This window comes from Mastomys coucha, unplaced genomic scaffold (genome assembly GCF_008632895.1).
Source record: "Mastomys coucha isolate ucsf_1 unplaced genomic scaffold, UCSF_Mcou_1 pScaffold19, whole genome shotgun sequence".
Taxonomy (NCBI): Eukaryota; Metazoa; Chordata; class Mammalia; order Rodentia; family Muridae; genus Mastomys; species Mastomys coucha.
The window spans coordinates 18,784,776-18,796,599 of NW_022196901.1; the positions used below are offsets into that span (position 1 = coordinate 18,784,776).

General features: G+C 42.1%; 1 protein-coding gene across 1 annotated transcript in view; it reads left to right on the forward strand.

The window, feature by feature from the left end:
• Klhl7 (kelch like family member 7) overlaps positions 1-11,824 on the forward strand; it is a 61,154-nt gene that overhangs the window by 1,972 nt on the left and 47,358 nt on the right. The window lies entirely within an intron of this gene.

Genomic DNA, 11,824 nt, shown 5'->3' on the forward strand with positions numbered 1-11,824 from the left:
GAAATCCACCTGCCTCTGCCTCCCAAGTGCAAGGATTAAAGGCGTGCGCCACCACTGCCCAGCTTGTTTTATGGTTTTATTGCCAAGTTCTAATACTTGCTGGGGCTAGAACATGGACCCCTTATTCAAAACATTATCACCATGGTTTCCTTTATTGCTTAATCTTGTCTGTCCTAGGACTTGGTCTATAAATCAGGGTGGCCTTGAACTCAGAGATCTGCCTGCCTCTGCTTCCTGAGTGCTGCGATTGATTAAAGTGTGCACCATTGTGTCTGGCCCTAAAGTATTTCACAAGAAAGAGTAATTGGATGGAGTCCTGACTTGAGGTCAGCACTCCCTATATTACATTTGGAATCAGGCTTTTCAAACTTTTCATCTCCTTGAGCACAAGGATCATTACATTTCCTGGTGTACCTTTTCTCCTCAAACTGTTCATTTTGTATATTTTTCTTGCTCATCTTCTTCCTTTTTATTATAGATCTATATAAAATGGCTCTAATAACCACAAAGGACAAGGGTAGAAAGCAGCTGCAATCTTCACCAAAATATCAAAAGCATCATCTCTAGCCCACAAACTGATATTCTTCTCTGGAACCATTTGAGCCAGCCCTGCCACCTCATTAACCTACTGTTTTCCTTGTTCCTACTAGTATGGCTTAAGACTTTAAAACATTCAACTGCTTTCTTAATCCAAAGTCCCAAAACACCATGGCCAAGGCAACTCTTACAGAGGAAAACATTAATTGGGGCTGGCTTACAGATTTCAGAGGTTCAGTCCATTGTCATCATGGTGGGAAGCATAGCAGCATGCAGGCTGACATGGTGCTGAAAGAGGTAGCTGAGAATTTTGCATCTGGATCTGCAGGCAGCAGAAAAAGACACTGGGCCTGACTTGAACAGTGACATACTTCCTCCAGGAAGGCCACACCTCCTAATAGAGCCACTCCCTATGGGCCTGTGGGAGCCATTTTCATACAAATCACATTTTTAAAAAACATGTATAGTTTCACTTTGTAGTTGATTATTGTTCATACAGTGTTGCTCATGACACAGGAAAGATTTAACTAAGAATGACTGGCAAGGGCAGTTGATAGGGGTAGGTTGAAGCAGAAGCCAAGAAAAGGCTTGAGTTTTACAAGTGTTCTTGTTCTTTGGTAAATACTTTGTATCTCAAATTTGTGTTACATTTTGTTAAATTTTAAACCTCATTGCATTGCCAATGAAGGAAATAAGTGCTTGGATGACAAGGGCCCTCTGCATAGACCCTGAAATGTTCTTTTAAGATTTCCTAACAGGTGGAGATTAGCATACCGCAATTGCAGTCCCTACCCTACCTGCTAATTTGTTTATGGATTTAGGTAACACAATTTAGGTCATTTCTTTTATGTACTGCTACACAGTCATTATTTTGTTTCTATAACAAAATAATCAAAGATTAGTAATTGTGAAGAAAACAATTATTTAGTTTTCAATTTTGGAGGTCCAAGACATTACCAATATCTGTTCAGCATCTGTTGGGGACCATATAGTGCACCATGAAAATCAGAAAGGGATCCGCCTTGTGTGGAAGCAAGGCTTGCTTATTAGAGGACAGCTGAGGCTTGGGGGAAAGTGTCAGGCATTCTTATAAAAACTCAGTCATAAGGGAAGCTACTCGTTTGTTTTTAAAGAGCATTGTGTGCATGTAGATGGATAGTACCCATAACTGCAGGTACATTCAGGGGTACCAGATCCCCTGGACCTGAGGCTACAGGCATTTGTGAAATATACCATGTGGTGCTAAAACCAAACTCTGCAAGAGCAGTATGAGCTTTTAACCACTGAGCCATCTCTCCAGCCCCTAAGTCATTCTCATAGGAACCATATTGTGTTCCTGAGGCTGGATCCCCTAATACCTAGTTACTTCTGAAAGGGCCCGCCTTTGTCCCATTGTTTAATTACCAGTGTATGTAAGTTTCAGAACTAGGTTTGGTACAGACAGACTGTGAAGTCGCATTCTGCAGAGACAGCAGCCTTAGCTTTTTGGGGTTTGTGCTTTTTCTTTCATCATCCTGGTCATTTCTGTCTTTTTGTTTTTAAAGTGAACATTCTGATAAACCCTTACACTTGTAAGTTTTACAAATCTGAAAGTGAATACATTCCTAATAATAGGGCTAAAATGTGACCAGTACAAAAAAGGTTTCTTGTGCCTTCTCAATTGCTTTCTCTCATGATAATTATCATTATCTTATGAATTTATTTTATTTTGTTTCCATTTTTTCTCTTATACCTCACTGGAGATTAATCCCAGGACCTTGTACATACTAGGCCTTGTACATACTGAGCAAGCGCTATACCACACTGAAGTATGCCCTGGCATCATGCTTCAGTTTCTTAAGACCAGTATTAGTGGGCTTTATCTGTGTTTTAGTGTGTAGTACTAAGTAGCTCATTCCTTATGGAATATGGTATTTCTTCATTATATAAATATATCATGATTTATCCAGTGTATTGTTAGTTATGAAACAAGACTCAACAGAAAAAGGAAAAAAGAAAGGAAAGGGGGAACAATCTAAACACTGAAAGAACATGAAGTTGGGGAAGTAGAAAGGTTCTGGGAGGAGTTAGCGGGAAGAATATCATCAAAAACACATTAAATTCTCAAAGAATAAGTAAAAACATTAAAAAAGAATACTGGCTTGAATGTTTTTTATGTCTTAATGGTGTGTATATGTTTGTGCTTTTATTGGCAAGTGCCAAGGAGGGAAGTTACTGAGTTATAGAGCATACCACATCGATTTTAACACATAGTTCTCAAGTTTTCCAACATAATTGTACCAAATGTATACTTCTGACAGCTTGGTATTGATGGCATTTGTTACTTTAGCTCTCCTAATGAGTGAACAATGGCATCTTATTTAATTAAATTAGATTGCCATTTGATTTCCCTAACCTTTTGTTTTGATTAATTTCATTAATATAAAGAGAAGGCTCTACAAGGCTGGATCATAATCACTGTTATTCATATATAGTCAATGTACTTTTTAATGTTAATATCTATGTGTTTCTTAATATATTGAGGGGCATGTCTTTAGAGTATCATAATTTGCATTTTTTTCACTATGAAGTGAGTTCAAATATAATTGCCATTTAAAACCTTATGTTAAACCTCTTATTGCCAGTTCTGTGATAGAAACACAAAGCCTATTTGAGAACTGGATAGGCTTGCTAGCTAAAATTGTAAGTGCTTTTGCTGGGATGGAAGCCTAGGAACCACACAGCTCTTGAGGTAGGACAGTGTCCAATGGAAGGGGATCCTGAGACCCAGGAGCCTAGGAACCATACAGCTCTGAGAGGAAGCCTCAGCAGAGGCCTTGCAGCTCCCGGGAGAGGATATCCCCAGCTGAGCTGAGGAACCTCAGCCCCACTCCACTTCTGCCATCCTTCTCTTTTCTTCATTGCTCCTTGGCTTCTTCCAATGAGGCAGTTACACCAGGCAGCAAGTCTCATAAAAGAGATTTCTTGGAGTGTTGCAAGATATTTGATCACATTGTGAACCCCAAGATTATGAACTGGCAAAAACCTTGTTGTGATATGGCTCAGCCCCAGGACACATGGTTAACCCAAGAACTTTGTGTTTATTGTAAACAAGTACTTGTATGGCTCTGCCTAGCACACACCTTTAATCCAAGAGTAAAGTCCCTAGGTCAAGGGGCAGAGCAAGAAACCAGCTGAGAGGAAGTGAACATAGCAGAAAGGAGGGACAGGTATTTAAAACGGTGGAGAAGGAGAAGGTCTCCTTCTGGGACATTGGTGGAGTAGGAAAGTCACCTGGGTCTTCATTTGGTAAAAATCTAACAACTGGAATTTAATTTTTAAAAACAACAATGGAGGGTTCAGGGTGTGGAGGGATGAACCCAGAGATGGCTGCTCTCTGCTTCCAGGAGTGGACAGCAGGGAACTGAACAAAAGGCAGGGCTTATGTAGGATTTCATAGGAGGTGGAGCTCTTCAGACAGGGATTTCCAGATCGAGGACGGGTGGGATTTCAAGTACTGAGTTTAGGGAATTCAGGGATTGGTGTTTTGTGGGAAGCTCAGGGATTGCGGCTGTTTTTTAACCCCTTTTCCCTGCATTGGACCCATGGGTTAGGATGGGAAGTCCTGACTGCAGGTGGTATTGGCTGAGGCACCATATCTGTGGAGCTGCTTGGGGAGGCTGGAGAGGAGGTGCTGCCACTGTGAATAGCTCCTGTGGGATAGCTCCTGCAGTGGTATTTTATGAAGGCTGTATGCTGAGGCAAGAAAGACAGCTGCTCCTAAGGAAAAGAGGTGTGCCACTGTGGACAGCTCCTGTGAGACAGGTCTCGCAGAGGTTGGAGAGGAGATCCACCACTGTGGACAGCTCCTGTAACAGCTATAGGCTGAAGGTGTTGAGGTGCCTTCACTTTGACAGGAACCACCATTTATTTCAACAGCTCCTGTGGGACTTCCTACTGTAGCTGTGGGGTAGGCTGGGATGGGAAGGAGGGGCCATCCACTGATTTGACCACTTTTGAGGCGTACGGCTCAGGAATTACAAAAATGACTGATTTTGGAGATTCCTGGGTTGTGTTTTGTAAAGATCTTTTTCAGTTTAGTTTTTTTACATGAGCACATTTTATTTTGATCAAATCCATTCTTCTCTCTCCCCTCCAACTCTCAATTCTCTTGGCCATATCAGCTTCCCGCTGTCATAAAACTTGCTGGTCCAGTGTTGTCCTGCATCTTGCTGTAGGGCTGTCCAGTGAAGCACAGTTAACTAATTAGGGTACCTACCCCCAAAGAAACCTGACTGTCCCTCAGCATCTATGCAGCAGCTCATGTAGGAGTGCAGCTTTGTGTAACAGTTATAGTTGTTGAGAGTTTGTGAGTGCAACTGCCTGTTGTGTTCAGAGGTCTGTGTGTAGTGGGTTCCGTTTGGGGATGAGTACTCCACAGTGACTTAATCTCTGCACTGTGATCATTTTTGGTCTTCTGTATTAACTTCCATCCACTGCCAAAAGAACGTTCTCTGAGGAGGTAAGCTCTGGACTAGTCTAGGGGTTAGAAATAAGTATTTAGGACAGTTAGATACTATATCAGTTTAACAAAATATAGTAGTAGTTTGTTTCTAGCTACAGGTTCTTTGCCAAATGTACAGTATGGATCATCAGTTTCCTGTTGTTGAAGCAGGCATTAAATCTAACATACCATGGTAAAAGCAATTTGAAGAAAAGGTTTACTTTTTTTGTTTTTAAGATTTAATTTATTTTATATATGTGACTACACTGTTGCAGTGTTCAGACACATCAGAAGAGAGTGTCAGATCCCATTGGTGGTTATAAGCCACTGTGTGGTTGCTGGAAATTGAACTCAGGACCTCTGGAAGAGCAGTCAGTGTTCTTAGCAGTTGAGCCATCTCTCCAGCCCGAAAAGGTTTACTTAAGCTTATGGTTCCAGAGGAATAGTCTAATATGGTAAGAAAGGCATGGCCACAGAAAGCAAGCTGGTCAGATACAGTTTCAGCTATGCAGGAAGGAGAGAGGAATGAAGGAGAACAGGAAGTGGGGTAGACTGTACCTCTAGTATCTAAATAGGCATCTCCTTTTAGTTCTGGGGAGTTATTTGAAGATCTCGTCTGTATCTGTGATCTGAAGTTGTTCTCATTTGTCTGTGCCCATGATTCATAGATTTAATCTTTCATGATGTCCCAAAGTTTCTTCATAGTTATTTCTTGGGGAGTTTTGTTTTGGTTTTTGGTTTTGTTTTTGTTTTTTTCTAACATAATCCTTTTTAGTTTAGTGGGCAATAGTCTACCTTGTCTTCATGTCTAGTCTCTCATTTAGGTGAGCTACATGTTGGTATGGCTTTCCACTGAATTTTTCTGACTGACTGTTGAATTTTTTTCCATCTTTATTTCAGCCTTGGTTTTCTTCAGTATTTCAGATTCTTTGTTGAGTTTACTCTTTATATCCCAACTATATATATACCCCAATATATTTATATTCATATATTATATATATTTATATCTCAAGTATATTTATATTTGTATCCTTATTTCAATCAGTTGTTTGCATTGTTTTGGGCTAAATGATAAGTTTATTCCTGTTTTCTTTAAGTTCATTCAGTTGTTTTCCCTGTTACACTCTTAGACCATGTTTATAATTGTTCTTTTCAGTTCTGTCTTGAGATTCATCTGGGTTGTCCTCTTTGGGGAATATTACTGCAGGGTATGTTTGATACTTCTGGTTGAGTTGTAGTGAATGGGAGTTACTCTGTTCCATTTTGGCAGGTTTCAGATGATGTAGGAAATAGAAAGCTACTCAGCACCCCGAGATAACTTGGGGTTGATCTGCAAGTGGGGAGGCTGGGAGGTTTCGACTCCCTGGCTATCAAGAGGTCATTGGGGACGAGATGGCTATGTACGTGCTTAATTAGGTGAGATCCCTGAATAGATGTCAGGAAGATGGACCAAGATGTACTAATACTAATGGCCATGTGATTAATTGCTAAGGGAAGGTACTGGTACAGGTGGCCTGGGTGGGGGTGGGCAGAATCAGAGGGACATACTGCCAGCACCATGGGTGAGGCTTGATACTGGGACTGAGTGAAGTCCCTGAGCGACACACCACAAAAACTGTCAAAGTGATGACAGGTCCCTCCTTCCTGCCCCAGCCTAAGGCCACAGCAGTAAAATGTCCCATAGGAGCTGTCCACAAAGGCAGCTTTTGTTAAATGACTGTACCACAACATCATCTCAGCCTGCAACCCTTGCAGGAGCTGTCCATGGTGGCCCAGTGCCTTTCCTGCCTCAGCCTACTTCCAACAAGAGTAACTGTCCGCAGTGGAGACACCTTTCCTTTGTGACACACCACCGCGGGAGCTTCCACAGTGGTAGCTCTCCAGCCTCCTCCTCAGCCCTGCCTCTGCAAAAGCCAACTGTAGCCAGGAAGGACTTCCCATCATAACCAAGGCCTGATGTAGGGAAAAGGGGATGAAAAAAAATCCCTGAGCAGAAAAACCCACCAATCCCTAAGCTACCCCAAGCTCACGACTTGAAATCCCACCAATCTTCACTCTAGAAATCTCTGCCCTGAGAAGCTCCACCCCTCAGAAATCCTATATAAGCACTGCCCCCTTGTCCAGTTTCCTGTTGTCTACTCCCAGGAACAGAGGGCAGCCATCTCTAGATTCATCCCTCTTAACCCTAGACCCTCCAATAAGTCTCTTTCATGAGATTTTCTGCCTGGTGTGACTCTCTTGTAGGAAGAAGCCAAGAAGAAGCAATAAAGAGAAGGGAAGAAGGGAAGAGAAGAAACAGGGCTGAGTCACTGGGGATGCCCTCCCTTGGGAGCTGAGGCTTCCTCTCAGAGCTGTGTGGTTCCCGAGCTTCTGTTTCTAAGGATGCTTTTCCACTGGGACACTGTCCCACCTCAGCTGGGTGGTTCCTGGGCCCTCTTGTCACAGGATGCCCTTTCATCCGAGCAGAAACACTTGAGTCCAGGGAACAGTTCACTGGGAGATGGATGGAGGCTCTATGGGGACTTAATAAGTAACAGTAAGTGCTGTTTGGCCAGGGATTAAGTCCTGGTAAAAGCAGGTTGAGGGAGGAAGAAAGGAGACCTACCAGACTTAGCCACCAAACCTTAATCATTGCATTTTTGTCCTCATGGGGTTCCACAGATCTATCGTGGCTTGCCTGTAAAAGCAGCATCACCACAGTATCACGGTTCTTCCATCAACTGCAGCTTGAAACCGTAACCAGGCACTTACAGACTAAAACTGCCATGATTTTGGAGTGACTGGGCACAGTGAAATGAATCTTGAGGAAATCAACTTCCTAGGAAGCCCTTTGGGAGCAGGCTGTCTTGAAGGTTCTCTTTTCTTAAGAGGAAGTCATTCAAGTGAATTTAATACATCCATATCTTTGAGCCTGGAATGGCTGGAGCTTGGCCAATTCTTGAAGCTTTCAAGGCATCTTTCCTGTTGCCCTGATGCTAAGTTCCTAGTTGCTTCTTAACAGTAGCTCCAACTCTTCAGAAACCATGTCTTCTTGGCCCCCAACTTTACACAGGCTTTTCTGGCCAAATTGCAAGTCTTTCTGCTTCGATTTTAGGGTAAACTTGGCTAAAAGTAGCCTGCCTCCCTGTCCTACAGCCTAAACGCTATTAATTCTGGCAACAGAGAAACCGTTCAGTATAAGTTCTATGACCTAGGTGTGGTGGCAGCACATAGCTTTAATCCCAGCATTCTGGAACTAGAGGCAGGTAAATCTTTATGAGTTCCAGGTCAGCCAAGCCAACAGGTTCTTACATATTGTATTCTTTCTCTCCTGGAGAGCCAGGGCTAGGTAGAGAAAATATCTAAAAAACAAGACAACATTATATGAAATTAGATCTTTTTTCTTATAGGAAATCAACATGAGCACATACTGTATAAAATAGTGGATTTCATTTTTTTAAAGCTCCTTTTTTAAAGATTTGTTTTATGTAAATACACTGTCGTTGTCTTAGGACATATCAGAAGAGGGTGTCGGATTACAGTTCAGATGGTTGTGAGCTACCTTGTGGTTGCTAGGAATTGAACTAAGGACCTCTGGAAGAGCAGTCAGTGCTCTTAACCACTTACTATCTCCAGCTTATAGATTTCATTCTTACATTCTTCTCCATGAATATAGTGTTCTTTGATTGTATTCATCTATTCCTATGCCTACACATCCCCCTTTGGTTGCTAGAAATAGTAAGAAAGGTGAACAGATACGTTCCTGCACTTGTGCCTCCAACTCTCTCCCCTGGTGCCTGGCCAGCCATGTGCTTGCCGGCAATGAAGACTGACTCAGAACTCCTCAATCTCCCCACCTAGCTCACTAGATTCTTACTGGCGGATCACTACCACGCCAACCCCATGCTTCAAATCCCCCACGGCCTTTGTGGTGCACTTCTGGCAAACCCATGCTTTGCTGCCATACCTTTCTTGAGCCACCGAGTGAAGGAAAACACAACACCAACTTAGTTCAGAAACAATGGTAACTCAATCTCTGGGTGCAACAACTAAAACCTAATCTTGTAAGCCTTATTTAAATCTGATTCCTCCAGTGGTGAATCCTTGTAGATGATACTGGGAAACTCTAGCAACTGCATCTTACCCCTCTGCTGTCCCTATTCCAAAAAGGACCTAACTCCCTTCTGCTTCCTCTCTTCCTCCATCCAACCCAGAAGTCCCACCTACTCACCCAGTGATATTAGGGGATTGGTTCACAAGAACAGCACCAGGCCCATCCACAACACCCTTTGTCTTCCTCCATCCCAAACTGGACCCTTCCTCTTCCCAAATGAGATTAAGACTCTTCGAAAATAGATTCTGCTGCTTTAAGAAGAAACTATAAAACTACTGGAATGTTCTCTCTCTCTCTGTCACTCTATCTCTCTCTCTCTGTATATGTATGCACATGTGCATGTGCATGCATACATTAATATTGGGAGCAGAGGTAAAAGGTATGAGGGAATTGAAAGAGAACATATTTTGATTTTCACTTCATTCAAAAGAAAAGAGGGCATTTTTAATTCATCTATCATACTCTAACTTTGCCCAATGAGAGAGCATAAATACAAAGTAAAATGTAAAACATTACTTGACAGAACAGATAATTGTTTGTTTGTTTGTTTTTCAAGACAGGGTTTCTCTGTATAGCCCTGGCTGTCCTGGCTATTGATATGTAACCCAGGCTGACCTCAAACTCAGAGATTCCCTGCCTCTGGAATTAAAGATGTGTGCCACCACACTTGGCTCAGCACAGATAATTTTCAAAGAAAAAAAATCTTAGCTTTGGCTAATAATAACAGGTTTCGTACATCTCCACCCCACCCCCAATCTTTGCTCTTTAGGGTGTCAGACAAAACTCAGCTCGGAGGAATTATCCCTCCAGGGGAACTATTTATCTCTCTCTTTTTTTTTTAATTTACTTATTATTATAAATGAGTACACTGTAGCTGTCCTCAGACACACCAGAAGAGGGCATCAGATTTCATTACGGATGATTGTGAGCCACCGTGTGGTTGCTGGGATTTGAACTCATGACCTTCGGGAGAGCAGTCGGTGCTCTTAACCGCTGAGCCATCTCACCAGCCTATTTATCTCTTAAAGTAGAGATTTTTGTCCGTGTACACTGCTGCTTCTCTAGTACATGATTCATTCTTTTTTCTTTTTCTTTTTTAAAGATTTATTTTATTTTATGTGTATGAGTCCACTTTAGCTGTACAGATGGCCATTAGCTATCATGTGTGTGGCTGTTGGGAATTGAACTCAAGACCTCTGCTGGCCCCTCTCGCTTCAGCCCCGTTCGCTCTGCCGTAATTCACTGTATCTGTCTTCAGACACACCAGAAGAGGGCGTCAGATCTCATTACGGGTGGTTGCGAGCCACCATGTGGTTGCTGGGATCCAAACTCAAGACCTTCAGAAGAGCAGTCAGTGCTCTTACCCTCTGAGCTATCTCGCCAGCCCCCCATTCTTTTTTCTTGTGCAAAATGTTAGAAGCTTGGCAAATGGATAGACTTGAGTACCCAGGTTCCTTTGCATTTCTTTTCTTTGTCTCTGTTAATTCTGCAAGGTTCAGTGGTTTTGGTTTTGGTTTAGTTGTTTGTTTGGATGGATCTTGTGTAGCTGAAGGTCCCAAGTTCTCTTGAGTGACAGAGCTTCCCTCCCTCATGGGAGAAGTTACCTACCTGTTTGCAGCCAGTGGTTGTGCAAAGCAGATTGTGGTCTTGTTCCCTCCCTCGTGGGAGAAGTTACCTACCCCTGTTTGCAGCCAGTGGCTGGGCAGAGCAAATTGTGGTCTTGCATCTTCTGTAGTTCTGCTCCTCCAGACTGTCCTGCACCTTGGATGTATCTCTTCTAAGTCTATCCTATTGTAGAGTTCCTCTATCTATAAACCTATTTCTTGAAGGAGTTTTTCCTCTTTATACTTAATTTGTAGTAGTTGGAGAATATAGCAGATGTCTTTAAGGCCTGTGGTTCTATGGGGATAGTGTCACCTTTAGAGGGTGCCCTTAAAACCTTCTTTCCTGGATGTTTGAATTTTCCAGACTTTATGAACAAAGGAGCAAAAGACAAGTTCTTACTCATTTATAACAAAATGGACAGTGTCTCTAGTGCCTTTTCCCTTCTTTCAAGGAGCCCCAGCTTACTTGCTTATGTGTTGTATTTGGTAGGTAAACCAGACATTGATAAGGTGTACACACACACACACACACACACACACACACACACACACACTTTTCTTTTGATTTTGGTTCCAGATGATTGATCTGCTCATAGTTGTTCCTCCATTGCTTTTTTAAAATTGAGTTTTCCACATTGGAAATTGTAAGAGGTCTATGTTTAGGATTGAGGAGTTCTAAAGTCTTATTTCCATAACTTCTTAGATACATTCCACTGTAGCCTCTCCCACTCCTGTCTTCCAACCATTATCACCTTTAAAGGTACTTAATAGTGCAGGCAAAACTCCTCCTTAGATTTTAAAGAAGGGCTTTAGCTCAAAGAGAAAATTATTTAGCTTTCAAAAGAATCTTATAAAACTTTGTAGATATAGGCTCTATTTCTGAGAGAAATAGTTTAGTCTTCAACTGAATTCATCTTTTTCTCAACTTTTTTTTTTTTTTGGTCTATAATGCTGTCCTTTCTTCTAACAAATAACAGAATAGTGTGTCTTGTCCTCCCTTCCCCCAGAGGATAGTTAAACTATTTCTTTCTCTTTCAGAACTGTTTATCTTTCCCTTAAAAAATTCTCTTCTGCCGGGCAGTGGTGGCGCATGCCTTTAATCCCAGC